Genomic DNA, 15,401 nt, shown 5'->3' with positions numbered 1-15,401 from the left:
TTGGTATAGCCCCCATATAACGGTACCCCCCGATTTACGGTATTTTGACGTTTTTAGCTACATTTTCAGACCGATTTGGCTATAATTTGACATTTAGGGTTTTTAAGTATCAATAAACATATGTAACAAAAGTTGTGGACATAGGTCCACGTTTTGGTATAGCCCCCATATAACGGTACCCCCGATATACGGTATTTTGACATTTTTATCTACATTATCAGACCGATTTAGCTATAATTTGACATTTAGGGTTCTTAAGTGTTAATAAACTTATATATTAGAAGTTGTGGACATAGGTCCACGTTTTGGTATAGGCCCCATATAACGGTACCCCCCGATTTGCGGTATTTTGACGTTTTTAGCTACATTTTCAGACCGATGTAGCTATAATTTGACATTTAGGGTTCCTAAATGTTAGTAAACTTATATAACAAAAGTTGTGGACATAGGTCCACGTTTTGGTATAGCCCCCATATGACGGTACCCCCGATTTACGGTATTTTGACGGTTTTAGCTACATTTTCAGACCGATTTAGCTATAATTTGACATTTAGGGTTCTTAAGTATCAGTAAGCTTATATAACAAAAGTTGTGGACATAGCTCCACGTTTTGGTATAGCCCCCATATAACGGTACCCCCCGATTTACGGTATTTTGACGGTTTTAGCTACATTTTCAGACCGATTTAGCTATAATTTGACATTTAGGGTTCTTAAATGTCAATAAACTTATATAACAAAAGTTGTGGACATAGGTCCACGTTTTGGTAGAGCCCCTATATAACGGTACCCCCCGATTTACGGTATTTTGACGGTTTTAGCTACATTTTCAGACCGATGAAGCTATAATTTGACATTTGAAGTTCTTAAATGTCAATAAACTTATGTGACAAAACTGGTGGACATAGGTCCACGTTTTGGTATAGCCCCCATATAACGGTACCCCCCCATTTACGGTATTTTGACGTTTTTAGCTAAATTTTCAGACCGATATAGCTATAATTTGACATTTAGGGTTCTTAAGTGCAACTAAACTTATATAACAAAAGTTGTGGACCTAGGTGCTCGTTTTGGTATAGCCCCCATATAACGGTACCCCCGATTTACGACATTTTGACGTTTTTATCTACATTTTCAGACCGATTTAGCTATCCATTGACATTTAGGGTTCTTAAATGTCAATAAACTTATATAACTAGTGGACATAGGTCCATGTTTTGGAATAGCCCCCATATAACGTTACCGCCCGATTTCAAGTATTTTGAGAATTTTACCAACAAGTTTTAACCGAATTATCTGTAATTTGAACATTTGACATTTGAAATTCTTAGTGGTCACCACACCTCTCCACCAAAAATTGTCAAGAAAACCCCATGTAACGGTACCTCCCGATTTTCAGTAATTTGATGATTTTACCTACAATATTTAACAGAACTAGCTGTAATTTGACATTTGAAGTTGTTAGTGGTCACAACACCTCTCCATCAAAAATTGTGAACATAGGTCCATGTTCGGATATAGCTCCCATGTAACGGTACCTCCCAATTTTCAGTAATTTGTCAATTTTAGCTACAATTTTTAACAGAACTAACTGTAATTTGACATTTGAAGGTTGTAGTGGTCACGACACTTCTGCATCAACAATTTTCAACATAGCCCCAATATAACGATACTTCCCGATTTTCGGTACTTTGAGGATTTTACTTAAAATGTTTAACCGAACGTAGATCCATGTTTTTGTATAGCCCCAAAACAAACCTCCCGATTTTCCGTACCTTAGCTTTATTTATATTCTAACGAACTTTCTGTAATTTGAAATTTAAAAGTCAACAAAAATTCTGCAACAAAAATTGTTCATTTAAGTTCATATTTTCGTATAGCCCAGATACCTCCGAACTAGCTGTAAATGACATTTGAAGTTCCCACGTTATGTACCGATTTTCGATATTTTGAGGATTCTAGCTAAATTTTTTAACCGAATTAGGAGTTATTTGACATTAAAGGCCCATGTTTTATTATAACCCCTATATAACAGTACCCCCCAATTTCTAGCCCACCAAAAATTGTCAACAGTTAGATATAGGCACCATAAAAAAGGGCCTCCCGAATGAAGCATTTTATGTACATTATCTGACATTTTAACGTACTCACTTAAAGTTGGGGACAGGAATGAATATTTTATGGTGGAGGGTATGAAAAGTTCGGCCCGGCCGAACTTAACGCTTTTTTACTTGTTTATTTTTTTATTTTTCTCATCTGTGAACATTGTAGTTTCAGAATCTGCAAAAACATCCCAGGTGTAAACACCTTTCATTTAAAGTTAGTAACGGCGCACCATGATGGACCTATGTTGACAATTTTAAGTGGAGAAGTTTCGTGACTGCAGGAAATCTTGAATGACAAGTTACGGGTAGTTCAGTCAATACATGCAGCTAAAGATCTCAAAATACCGAAAATCGGGAGGTACCTTTATATGGGGCTATACCTAAACATGGACCTATGGTAAAGAAGTGTTTTGACACCTAAGAACCTCAAATGTCAAATTACAGCTTGTTCGAGTAAAAATTGTAGCTAAATACCGAAAATCGGGAGATATGTTCTGTTATATGGGGACTATATCTAAACATGAGCCTATGTTGAAAATTTTTGGTGAAGTAGTGTTGTGACCCCTAAGAACCGTAAACGTAAAATTACAGCCGGTTCGGTTAAAAATTTTATCTAAAATCATCCTCACAATACTGAAAATCGGGAAGTATCGTTATACGGAAGCTATACCAAAGCATGGGCCGATATAGCTCATCTTCGAACCTGACCCGCGTACGGAAAAAAACGGTGCAAAAATATAACGCTCTAGCTCAATTTTTGCTGACGCTAGAGTGATTACAACAGACGGACATGGCTAGATCGACTCCATATAAATGTACAAAAAATCGGAAGGTACGTTCTGTGGTGGCTATATCTAAACGAAGACCCTAACCGACCATTCTCAGCGGGAATGTTTCGTACCCCCAACGAAAACAAAATACCAAATTTCATTTCGGTTAGATAATGTGGAAAAAACTTCAATGTACCGTGGACCTATACCGACAATTCTTTGCAGGAATGCTGTATATCTCCTAATTTTTATTTTATTTAAAAATATTTATTATAATTATAAAAGCACTAGCAATAAAAGTTATCGGCTAAAGTACCTAATTTTACCTATTTCTATAGGATACTGCTGCAAAAAACTTAAAATGGGGGCTATATCAAAACGTGGTCCTATTCAGACATATATATAAAAAAAAGTTTTGCAGCCCCACAGAAGACTAAATACCAAATTTCAGCCACCGTTCGATGGGGGCTATACCAAAACTTCGACCGATATAGCCCATTTTTAATACCAAATATCCTAAGAATAAATTTCTGTACCAAATTATAAATTTTGTTTTTGAATTTTGTTCTGTAATCCCATTCCACATGCAGGGAATGTTTTTTGTGTCACGCTATCAATTCAGGCCCCATATGAGACTACTTCCCCGTCCAAATCTTAAACAGGCTACAAACATTCGTGTTTGGTTTTATCTGCGGCTGACGTTCAAGTCTTCCTGATATGTTCCTTGATCAAGCAGCACCTTTGTACCATTGGAGTTCTCATTCTAGATCATGACGATCTTTCTTGACCGGGGCGGGGGAAGCCTGTCAACAATTTTGCGGCAAAAGTGCTTGTGGCGATAGCAACCATGCATCTTGTTGTGCTGATGAAACGGAAAATCCTCCTAATGAAGAAAGTTCTCTGGTGCCATAATGAGGCACCCTTTTGTGTCTTCATGGAGGCGTTCTGGTAAATTTGAGTATTCTTCCACTATGTAGGCATACCACATTGCTGGTGAATAGCTTTTAGCAGACCAGTGTTTTTTTTCGGAAACCAAATGATGAGGCCAAGCTATTTCAGAATCTTGCTCCTACCTCTGATCAGATTTCAAATTTCAGTGATTTGCGCCGAGAGCCGTTAAATAAGCCGTCGAATTCCACAATCTTGAAATACTGGCTCGTCAGGATAAGAGCACCATCGACCAATTGGGGAGCCTATGATCAGTAGTTTATGTTGTGAACATTGGGGCAGTAGATTCTGCTGCCAATATTTTCGGAACTCCCCTTAGTCATCTATGTATATAATGTCTACAACATCAAGACTCGACGCTATGATCGATTGTTGGTGGAAGTTAGAGGTAAACATTTCTGGAGCGGTTGTAGAGCTTCCTATTTGACTCTATGGGTTTCGATTTCTCAATATTATATATTAAAAACTGGAGAGAAGTTTTCTCTATGTCTTTAACAGCATGATTGACGGGTATCGTAGGCTTCTTATTTTTCGGACTTCGGTTGATATGCGAGGATATGGCGTGTAACTTTGTTGTAGAACTGTAGTAGTGCGCCTCAAAATGGTGAAAGAAAGGAAATCGCCTTTATAGCATCTAATGGCTTCCTTGTCCGGTTCAATAGCGGCTTGTTAACGATGGATTCGTTTTTCTTCCCCTCTCTCACAAAAGTTCTTTGTTTTTTCGCAACAAATTGTACGTTGAAGGCTGTGAAAAATCTCTACGGCCACCATAGTTGTGTTCCTTTACTTACCTGAAGTTATCATTTGTTACCACTTTTAACCTGCAAAGCGTTCCTTAACCCCAAAAAGTGGTAAAACTGGAAGCAATTTTTAAGAGAGTGAGAGGGGAGAGAACGCAAAAATGCCTTTCTCTTCTACCACAGGCTACCAGACAAATTTCTTCAGGTAAAAATGGTAAAACTGATTTTTCGACATTTGTTTGACGATTATTTGACAATTTAGAAAAAATGAACAAAAATAGAAGAAAAAGGCGAAAGCTGACAAAACAAATTAAAAACTGTGAAATGAAAGAAGAATATTGAATTTGTATGCTTCTTTTTGACATTGCTACTAGATCTACTATTTTTTCTTTCCTTTACTTTTCTGGAGAAACCGTTCGTGTGAGAGCAATTTTGACAGTTTTTTCTTTTACCACTTTTACCATTTAAAGAAGTAAAGGAACAAAGCTCATGCGTTTGTCCCAACTTTGCATATCGTAATATTTTTGGGAATTTTAGACAAGGTTCGAAGAAGATATTTATTAGTCCATTCCCTCCGGTACCTCTCATATGAAAACGAACAAATGATTTGGTCCAACCTTTGGATCTGGAAATATTTTGTCCAAACTTAGTTTATGTTGCTTAGGGTACCTCCTTCACAAACGTCCCACATTTTCAGTACAGTTTAAGGTCGGTTCGGCATCATTTGAACCGGCATCCGAAGGATCGTTTGGAACTTTTTACCAAAGCTACTCTTTGTGGTCCTCTTTACAGCGATATTATGTTTTTCGTGGACAGGTCTATGCTTCCTGATAAAATGACCCAAAAACTCTAAATTATACGGTGGCCAACTGATGGGCGCAATAGCTATCAAAATTACTGACTGTTTCAAGTACCTCCTCTGCAACACGTCTGAACTTTAATTTAAATCCACATTTTTGTGGCCCCTTTGGAACTTTAAAACCCCTTTATACAAAACTTATGGGGAAAGCGAGCCAAATGTAACGAAAGTTGTTCATGGAAGAAAACCCTCAAAGCACATTGCCGTCGTTTCTCGGCAAAACTGAGCGTGTGACGACTATACGGCTTGAGAAATGCAGGACGGTTAATATTGAGTATTGCACTACAATTTGTTTGAAGTCTCCTGAGAAATTCGAAAAATGAACAAGAGAAGAGAATCGTTCTGCATCAAGATAATGCGAGCTCTCGAAACCACTGATCTAGCGGCGCGAAATTAATAACTTGCAAACGAATTGAGATACGTCACTGAAATTTTGCACAAACTCAGCTTGTACCTGTGGGTAATAAATATGAACCATATGAACAATATCGACTAATCTTTTGGTATAGCCCCCATATAACGGTACCTTCCGATTTTCGGTATTTGGAGGATTTAAGCCACAGTTTCGTAGCAAATTAGCTGTAATTTGGTACTTAGGGTTCCTAGTGGTCACAAAATATTTCCACCAAAAATTATGGACATATGTTTTGATATAGCCCCCATGTAATCGTACCTCCCAATTTAAGGTATTTTGAATATCATGACCACATATTTAAACCAACTTGGCTGTAATTTTGCATTCCGTGTTCTCACTGCGTATAAAATCTTCTTGCAAAACATTTTCAATACGGATTTATGTTTCGATGCAACCCCTTTATGGTACCCCCGAATCGTTGAATTTTTACTTGTTGTCCAATATTTAATAACATATTTAGCTATAATATGGTTTTATAGTGTCTCCGGGGGTAGAACTCCTCCTTGCAAACATTTCTCAAGATAGGTCCATATTTTGATTTAGCTCCCATACAAATGCACAGCTAAATTTGTATGAATTTCATGCAAAATCCCTTATTTTAAAAGTGCAGTCATCAAAATATTTGCAAATATTTGCAGCCCTAATGTGGTTATTCCGTATCCAGAGAGTCCAATTTCATTCCCCAAAAAATAATCGAACCCAAGTTGGGCCAAGTTTACAAGATGCACTCTATGGAATAAGCGCATACAACCCATAAAAACACTGAAAAATTGAATTTTTGAAAATTTATTGCTAGTACTTCCAGACCCCAAACTAATTTTTATAATTTAAATCACACCCTCTGCTATTAATTAAAAATAAATCTTGTCCAGCTTCATTACGAATTTATTTAACATTTAAACAAATATGAAGTAAATTTTTTGCAACAATTTTTTAAAATCTGATGCAACAAAAACTCTTGTATTTGATAGGGAATAACTGAGTGAATATTTACAACAACAAAAATGGAAAAACAAAATCTTTGTCTGCAAAGTGTCTGTAATACATATTTCTCAATTTTATAGTTCAATTTTTTTACTTTCGCGCCGCTAGATCAGTGGTTTCCGAACGAAACATGGAATTGATGGGTAATGCGCCGTACAGCCCTGACTGTTGATGCAATGACTTCATTTGATTCCAGCACAGGAAGAAAAAAGGCGTGGTCAACGTCGCCAGAAGATGCAGTCAAGGCGTTCAAATGTTTTGGAGGTGTCTCAATCAAGCCACTGTAAACAACCCTACACATGGTCGTATGTCAAACTGTTCTGAGTACGCTTAGGCTAAAAACTGTCAAACTTGCAAAAAAAGAAGTCAAATGACGCCTGGCGACACTGCGTGTTGCCTAGGCAAGAAGGTTTGCTAGTGCCAGTCGTACTAATAAAAACAGTCAGACTCTACATTTAGCTCAATCATTTGGAACCTCCTTTTTATAGCCGAGTTCGAACTGCGTACTTTACGACGCAAGTTGTAAAAATATTTCACGTAGCCGAAATACTCTGGAAATGTTTGAGAGATGTTACCGTGGTTCAAAAGTTTGCATGTCCGCTTAATGCTAAGGTTAAATTCTTAAGGTAAACAATATGAAACAATTTTTCACCGATGGCAAAAACCCATCAACGTTACTGATCATTTGTGCATTACTATACCCCAAAACCAAATAAATTCCCTAAGAAGATGTGAGAGGGTTTATCTTTGAGCGGATAAACGTATGGTTCTTACGACTTTTCACACGTTTTATACAGATATTAATAATTGTTCCACAAACATCCCATAAGGGACGAGGGAGACTTCTCTCATATCAATGAGTGCACCCCGATTCATATTAGCTCAATGATATGGGACCTATAGTTTATTGCCGAGTCCGAACGGCGTGTCTAAGAAACCACTTTTGTAGAGAAGTTTTACATGGCTGAAATACTTAGGAAATGTCGCCAACATTACTGAGGGGTATTTTGCCACCATTGAAAAGTGATTTGATGTTCCCTGGCCGGGGAATCGAACCCACGACCTAATGTGTGCAAGGCGGGTGTGCATACCATTGCACCACGGTGGCACCCAATATTTATACAGATATTAGTTCTCTTTTATTCCTCTTGCGGATATAACTTGTCCGAGGTTTATCCTTAGGTTAACCTCGATTCCGTTATCCAGTTATATATATATTTCCTAAAAATTTCTGAAAAAACGCTAAATTAGTTTGGTAGATGTAACATAAGAAAGTCAGCGTGGTCAATTTTTCTTTCTGTATAAACTTAAGTTGGAATATGAAGAACCTTTCACAAAAGGAAATTTCCAAATCCAGCCGTTTTCAAATTTTACAATTAACAACGAACGACAAACATTTTATTTTTATTTATAAAGATTTTCACAATTATATTAAAAATTATTCAACGGACCACTGTAACGTTCTGTGAGCGCAACTTTAAACCCATTTTTCTTATATTTTTATAATGATGAGTATGACGACGCCAATAAATAAGAATGTAGATCCTGCTGTTTTTTGTTACAGCAGTTGATGATGATGTTGATGACGGTGAAAATGATGGGCCTTTCTCGCTTACTTTTAGTCTATAATGCGTTGTTCCTCTTTGTGTAACATTAGACCTTTTAAAACAACTCAACCGGAAATTAATTCAAACACTATAAAACTCATCGTTAAAACCATGTGTGTGCTTGCCACTCTGCAGTCTTCTTTATCTGTTGGCCTTAGACGCACGTGGTAATTTAAGTTCGTTAAGAATTTCCATATACACAGCTTCCTCCTATTGCCGTGGTTTGATTAGGTTACCCATAGTTCTTTGTGGCTGGCATGGTTAAAAATGCTAATTTAAAATAATTACCATTAATTGGCTAAGAAAGACGAACACAGCACACCGTAGATATCTCAATGCTGCTGTCAATGCGCTGTGAATTTCTAAACAATCACATTGTGGCATGTTGATAGACTCACTCATGGCCCTGATAGAATTAACTTCCTTCCCATCAGCATTGAAGGCATCTCCATATCTATGTAACTTAAATTGCAAGTAACCATTATTTAAGGGTATTTTATTAAAAAAGGAACTCATGTCTGTGTGTTATGTGAAAAATGTTGATTGGCAAGAAGGAAAAAGAAGTAGAAGTTTATGCAAAAACTGGAACTAGTTTAAAGGCCGTAATTTTTGGGAAGCTAGAGTCACCAATAGAACCACCTTCTAATTTAATGTAGAAGATATGTTTATGTTTCAATTTGTAATTACAGCATTTAAGTTGGAGGTTTTTGTTTTATGGAAAATATCCGACATTATTCTTTTTAAATTTTTGAATATAGGCTTTGGCGTTTTTATATTAACAACGAATCGTTCTCCTTGCATTAATAAAACAATACCTTTCGAATTTGCCATCTGAAAGCCTGAAATTTCTTCTTCACTATACCTTAAGCCTTTCTACCGACTTTAACTGTTCCTCCCATAAGCAGCATCTCCATATCTATAAGGTAAATGCATCTCTATGCAAAGAGCTTAAGTTAAAATATGATTTTGTTTTGGTCTTAAAATACTTTTTTTCGCCTCTTCTTTGTCTTCTTCTCTATTTCCATTATCTAAACTTATTGCGTTTCTATGTACGAAACACTTAAAACACTTCGTCTTTTCCTTCTTCTTCTTCTTGTTTTTCTGAAATCTTATTAAGAAAAACTACAACGCACTTTGTTGAAGTGTGCGCGCATGCACTCGTCGTGCTTTAATAGAATGCAAATTCCGGCATTACGGCAAGAAGAATTATTTGCTGATCTTTGGGCAGTAAATTTTCCTTATTTTGTTTTTCGTTGTTGTTTTCCTTTTGGCTGTTGTTAGAAGACATTTGACATTGACTAACACACTTGCGGTTTGTTGGCTTGTGGTTAAAACATTTGACCAGTCGTCTGATTAACTAAAGATTGTAAATGTTGTTGGGTTTCATGACCTCTTTGAATGGCATGGTAAGCATGCTTAAGCAGTTAACATTTTCGGTTTCGGATAGACAACAAGGAAAATCATTGCTTTATGGTCCTCAATAGAAAAAAAAATTGTATACTTGTTTGTAAATGGTATTCTACGCTTTCACTCTTGAAGCATCGTTGACGTCGGAGGAAGATTTTTAATTAAAAAATTTAAACATTTATATAAATTATACTATTTATAGTTATATGAACATTAGTCATTTATTCATATTTTACTTACTCAGACTACATACATAGCCGAAATCAAGAATATTTTTAGTAAGAGGTAACACAGGCATGGATTTTTTAGAATATTTTAGAAAGGAGTAATAAAAGCGTGGACTTTTTAAAAATATTTTGAGCAAGGGGTAAAATAAGCGTGGATTTTTAAGAATAACAAAAGCGTGGATTCTTTAACAATATTTTCAGCAAGGGGTGACATAAGCGTGGTTTTTTAAGAATATTTTTTCCAAGGACTAACATAAGCGTGGATTTTTTAGGAATATTTTTTCCAAGGAATAACATAAGCGTGGATTTTTTAGGTATATTTTTTCCAAGGACTAACATAAGCGTGGATTTTTTAAGAATATTTTTTCCAAGGACTAACAAAGCGTGGATTTTTTAAGAATATTTTTTCCAAGGACTAACATAAACGTGGATTTTTTAGGAATATTTTTTCCAAGGAATAACATAAGCGTGGATTTTTTAGGTATATTTTTTCCAAGGACTAAAATAAGCGTGGATTTTTTAAGAATATTTTTCCAATGACTAACATAAGCGTGAATTTTTTAAGAATATTTTTTCCAAGGACTAAAATAAGCGTGGATTTTTTAAGAATATTTTTCCAATGACTAACATAAGCGTGGATTTTTTAAGAATATTTTTTCCAAGCACTAACATAAGCGTGGATTTTTTAAGAATATTTTTTCCAAGGACTAACATAAGCGTGGATTTTTTAAGAATATTTTTTCCAAGGACTAACATAAGCGTGGATTTTTTAAGAATATTTTTTCCAAGGACTAACATAAGCGTGGATTTTTTAAGAATATTTTTTCCAAGGACTAACATAACCGTGGATTTTTTAAGAATATTTTTTCCAAGAACTAACATAAGCGTGGATTTTTTATGAATATTTTTTCCAAGGACTAACATAACCGTGGATTTTTTAAAAATATTTTTTCCAAGGACTAATATAAGCGTGGATTTTTTCAAAATTTTTTTTCCAAAGACTAAAATAAGTGTGTTTTTTAAATATTTTTTCCAAGGACTAATATAAGCGTCTATTTGTAAGAGTATTTTTCCAAGAAGAAACAAAATCGTGTATTTTTTAAGAAAATTTTTTCCAAGGATAAAAATTGGGTGGATTTTTTAAGAATATTTTTTACGAAGCCTAATTTAAGCGTGGATTTTTAAAAATATTTTTTCCAAGGAATAACATTTGCGTGGATTTTTTAAGAATATTTTTTACTAGGCCTAGTTTAAGCGTGGATTTTTAAAAATACGTTTTCCAAGGAATAACATTTGCGTTGATTTTTTAAGAATATTTTTTACTAGGCCTAGTTTAAGCGTGGATTTTTAAAAATATTTTTTCCAAGGAAAAACATTTGCGTGGATTTTTTAAGAATATTTTTTACAAGGCCTAATTTAAGCGTGGATTTTTAAAAATATTTTTTCAAGGACTAATATAAGCGTGGATTTTTTAAGATTATTTTTCCAAGGAATAACATTTGCGTGGATTTTTTAAGAATATTTTTTCCAAGGAATAACATTTGCGTGGATTTTTTAAGAATATTTTTACAAGGCCTAATTTAAGCGCGGATTTTTAAAAATATTTTTTCAGTGACTAATATAAGCGTGCATTTTTTAAGAATATTTTTTCCAAGGAATAACAATTTCGTGCATTTTTAAAAAAAAAATTTTACAAGGCCTAATTTAAGCGTGAATTTTTAAGAATATTTTTTCCAAGAAATAACATTTGCGTGGATTTTTTAAGAATATTTTTTACTAGGCCTACTTTAAGCGTGGATTTTTAAAAATATTTTTTCCAAGGAAAAACATTTGCGTGGATTTTTTAAGAATATTTTTTACAAGGCCTAATTTAAGCGTGGATTTTTAAAAATATTTTTTCCAAGGAATAATATTTGCGTGGAATTTTTAAGAATATTTTTTCCAAGGACTAATATAAGCGTGGATTTTTTTAAAAATATTTTTTCCAAGTACTAATATAAGCGTGGATTTTTTTAAAAATATTTTTTCCAAGTACTAATATAAGCGTGGATTTTTTTAAAAATATTTTTTCCAAGGACTAATATAAGCGTGGATTTTTTTAAAAATATTTTTTCCAAGTACTAATATAAGCGTGGATTTTTTTAAAAATATTTTTTCCAAGGACAAATTAAGCGTGGATTTTTTTAAAAATATTTTTTCCAAGGACAAATTAAGCGTGGATTTTTTTAAAAATATTTTTTCCAAGGACAAATTAAGCGTGGATTTTTAAAAATATTTTTTCCAAGCCTGGATTTTTTAAGAATATTTTTTCAAGGAATAATATAAGCCTGAATTTTTTAAGAATATTTATCCAATTACTAATTAAGTGTGGATTTTTAAAAATATTTTTTTATTAATTAATTTTTGAGTGGATTTTTGAAAATATTTTTTCAAGGACTAATTTAAGCGTGGATTTTTAAAAATATTTTTTTCCAGGGGCCGGTTTAAGTCCGAATTTTTTAAAAAATATTTTTTCCAAAATCTAGTTTAAGTCTGGATTTTTTAAAAATATTTTTTTCCAGGGGCAAGTTTAAGCCCGAATTTTTTAAAAATATTTTTCCAAGCTCTAGTTTATGCCTGTATTTTTTAAAAATATTTTTTCCTAGCTCTAGTTTAAGCTTGGATTTTTTAAAATATTTTTTTCCAACGACTAGTTTAAACCTGGATTTTTTTAAATATTTTTTCGAAGGAATAGTTTAAGCCTGTATTTTTTAAAAATATTTTTTCCAGCTCTAGTTTAAACCTGGATTTTTTTAAATATTTTTTCCAAGGACTAGTTTAAGCCTGTATTTTTTAAAAATATTTTTTTCGAGCACAAGTTTAAGCCTGGATTTTTTAAAAATATTTTTCCAAGGACAAGTTAAACCCTGTATTTTTTAAAAATATTTTTTCCTAGCTCTAGTTTAAGCCTGGATTTTTTAAGGGGTGACATAAGCGTGGATTTTTTAAAAATATTTTTTTACGGACTAATATAAGTGTTGATTTTTTAAAAATATTTTTTAAGGTCTAATATAAGAGTGATTTTTTTAAAAATATTTTTTCCAAGGACTAACATAAGGGCGTATTTTTTCTGAATATATTTTACAAGGCCTAATTTAAGCGTGGATTTTTAAAAATATTTTTTCAAAAAAAAATATATATGCGTGGATGTTTTTAATAATATCAAATCGTCAATAAACTTTGGAAAATCGTAAAAATTTTTCAACATAGTCCAAAACTAGATTTGGTTACCAATTAATATGAATTTTGCGCTTATAGTTATAACAATGAGACTGACTATATAAAGTATACAACCCACAGCAGTAAAGCTAACTTAATCTCACTTAAATACCGCCATAAAAAAGCGGTATTCAAAATCGTCAAAATGACGATAAGTCGTCACATTCGGCAACACCGATTGGCGGACATCTGTGTAGAATATATGAACGTGCTACAACCTAACGAAATTATTAAAGTCTTATGAACAAATTTACCAAAAAGACAGGCTAAATAAGTCAACACTTCCCACGAAAATGTTCATCGGCTTGTTGCCAATAATATTGCCGAAGACATTATATATGTATGTACCTAAACTGCAGGGATTATTTCCCAAACGTCCTATGTTCATTCTAGTTATGATAGTAATCAAACCACATACTTGTATCATCTATTTTCCGCTTTTATTTGTAATATGCAGATTTTTTCTATCATTGGCTGAGGCTATATTTCTATCGGCAAACTCCACTAACACTTTTTTGCTTTCCTAACTACACATACTAGAAACATTTTCCGAACTTATCTAAATTAGTATTGTTTGAACATCTGTTTTCCATTCTAAATACGACATTAATTGAAGCTATTAAAATTTCATATTTAAAGATGGTCATAAAATATGAAAATATTTACTTCAAAAATCTAAGTCTAAGTTTTAAGAGAAAATGCCGACTTCATTATGTCTTAAGTATTAGGCCTTCTTCCTAGGCTCTGTACCACTCTGTCGTTGATCGTATTCGTTGCAGTAGTTAATAACCGAATGCTAAAGTTTATTACGCATTAAAAACCATTAAGTTATGCTAATGCTAATCACCAACTTAATAAAAAGAGGTAAATATGTAAAGTTGGATAACTAAGAAGATTACTGTTAATTCAATTCCTTAAACAATAATTAAACAAATGTGAGACCTCTGCAAATGATGCACTACCCAGCAAAATTTGACGGAAGGGGTTCTTTGCGATGACGTGATTTCATGTCATCTTTTGCATTGGTTCAAAGGAAGTCGTGGAAGATCCGATCTTTTCATTAGGATTTGAACCAATGCAAAGGAAGTCGTGAAAGATCTTTTCATCAGCATTTGTACCCATTCCATCGATCCAATAGAGATGATGTTTGTGGTTTTATTTACACACCTGTTTATTTTCATTTTGGTATATTCCAGTACTGCAAAAATCTACTAATTTTTACTATTTTTTCCGATAACATAAAGGAAAAAGTGTTATCGTAGTAAAAATAAGTAGATTCTTGCAGTTTCTGGAACAGACCAAAGTTGTTAGAACTGTCGTCGTGATGTTGTCTTACATTTCCTGCATATCAAACAACTAAAACTTCTAAACAATTGGTATTATATGAATCGGACTGCACACATTGCTATTTTAAAAGTTCCCTTGTCTGTTCTAAATCTGTCATAGAATGAAATCAATCAAATCTCGCTTCTTGGAATTTGAAAAAAAAGTCCGAAACGAAAAGGAACAAGAATCTGAAAATAAAGAAGAAACTACTTTTGGAAAGAAACAATTAAAAATAAATTAATTAAGCATAAATGGTATTTTCCATAAAAAGTCTCTCCTCCCCGTTCGTTACATTTTGTTCTTAGAGATCCCTAAAGCAAGCCGGGTTGTAGATACCTACATATTTCCGTCACTAAACAAAAGAGTATAAATTACCAAAATGTTGTTATAAAATAACAAAATTATAAAATAAAAGTAATTTACGAAATAAAAATACTTAAAGGAGTGCATTTGGAGTCCATGTCGAAATCTGAATTGGTGATGGGAAGATAATTGAAAAAACCTTTTGTAAGATGAAAGAATATCAGTTGCGGATAACGGAGGAAGTAATCTTTTGCGTTGCAGCGGTGGTGATTACATTGCAATTTTGGATGTACACTTTTGAAAAACTAAACTGATAAATTAATTGTAGTTATTTCATGAATTCGTTTGAATTAATAAAGAGTTTTGTTTTTCATGAAAACCATATTTCAATACAGCATTTCCATTTTCCAAACAATACATGAAAATTTCATGCCAAGGGGTTGGTGAAAATGA

At 33.6% G+C, this 15,401-nt stretch overlaps 1 protein-coding gene across 3 annotated transcripts in view; it reads left to right on the top strand.

The window, feature by feature from the left end:
* Positions 1 to 15,401, top strand: part of Cad99C (cadherin 99C) — a 463,896-nt gene that overhangs the window by 253,030 nt on the left and 195,465 nt on the right. The gene's annotated exons all lie outside the window — the stretch shown is intronic.

The sequence above is a fragment of the Musca autumnalis genome, unplaced genomic scaffold (assembly GCF_047663935.1).
Source record: "Musca autumnalis isolate F117 unplaced genomic scaffold, ASM4766393v1 scaffold_1, whole genome shotgun sequence".
NCBI classification, from domain to species: domain Eukaryota; kingdom Metazoa; phylum Arthropoda; class Insecta; order Diptera; family Muscidae; genus Musca; species Musca autumnalis.
Note: the sequence above shows the minus strand (reverse complement) of the source record. Positions and strands in the feature narration are given on the sequence as shown.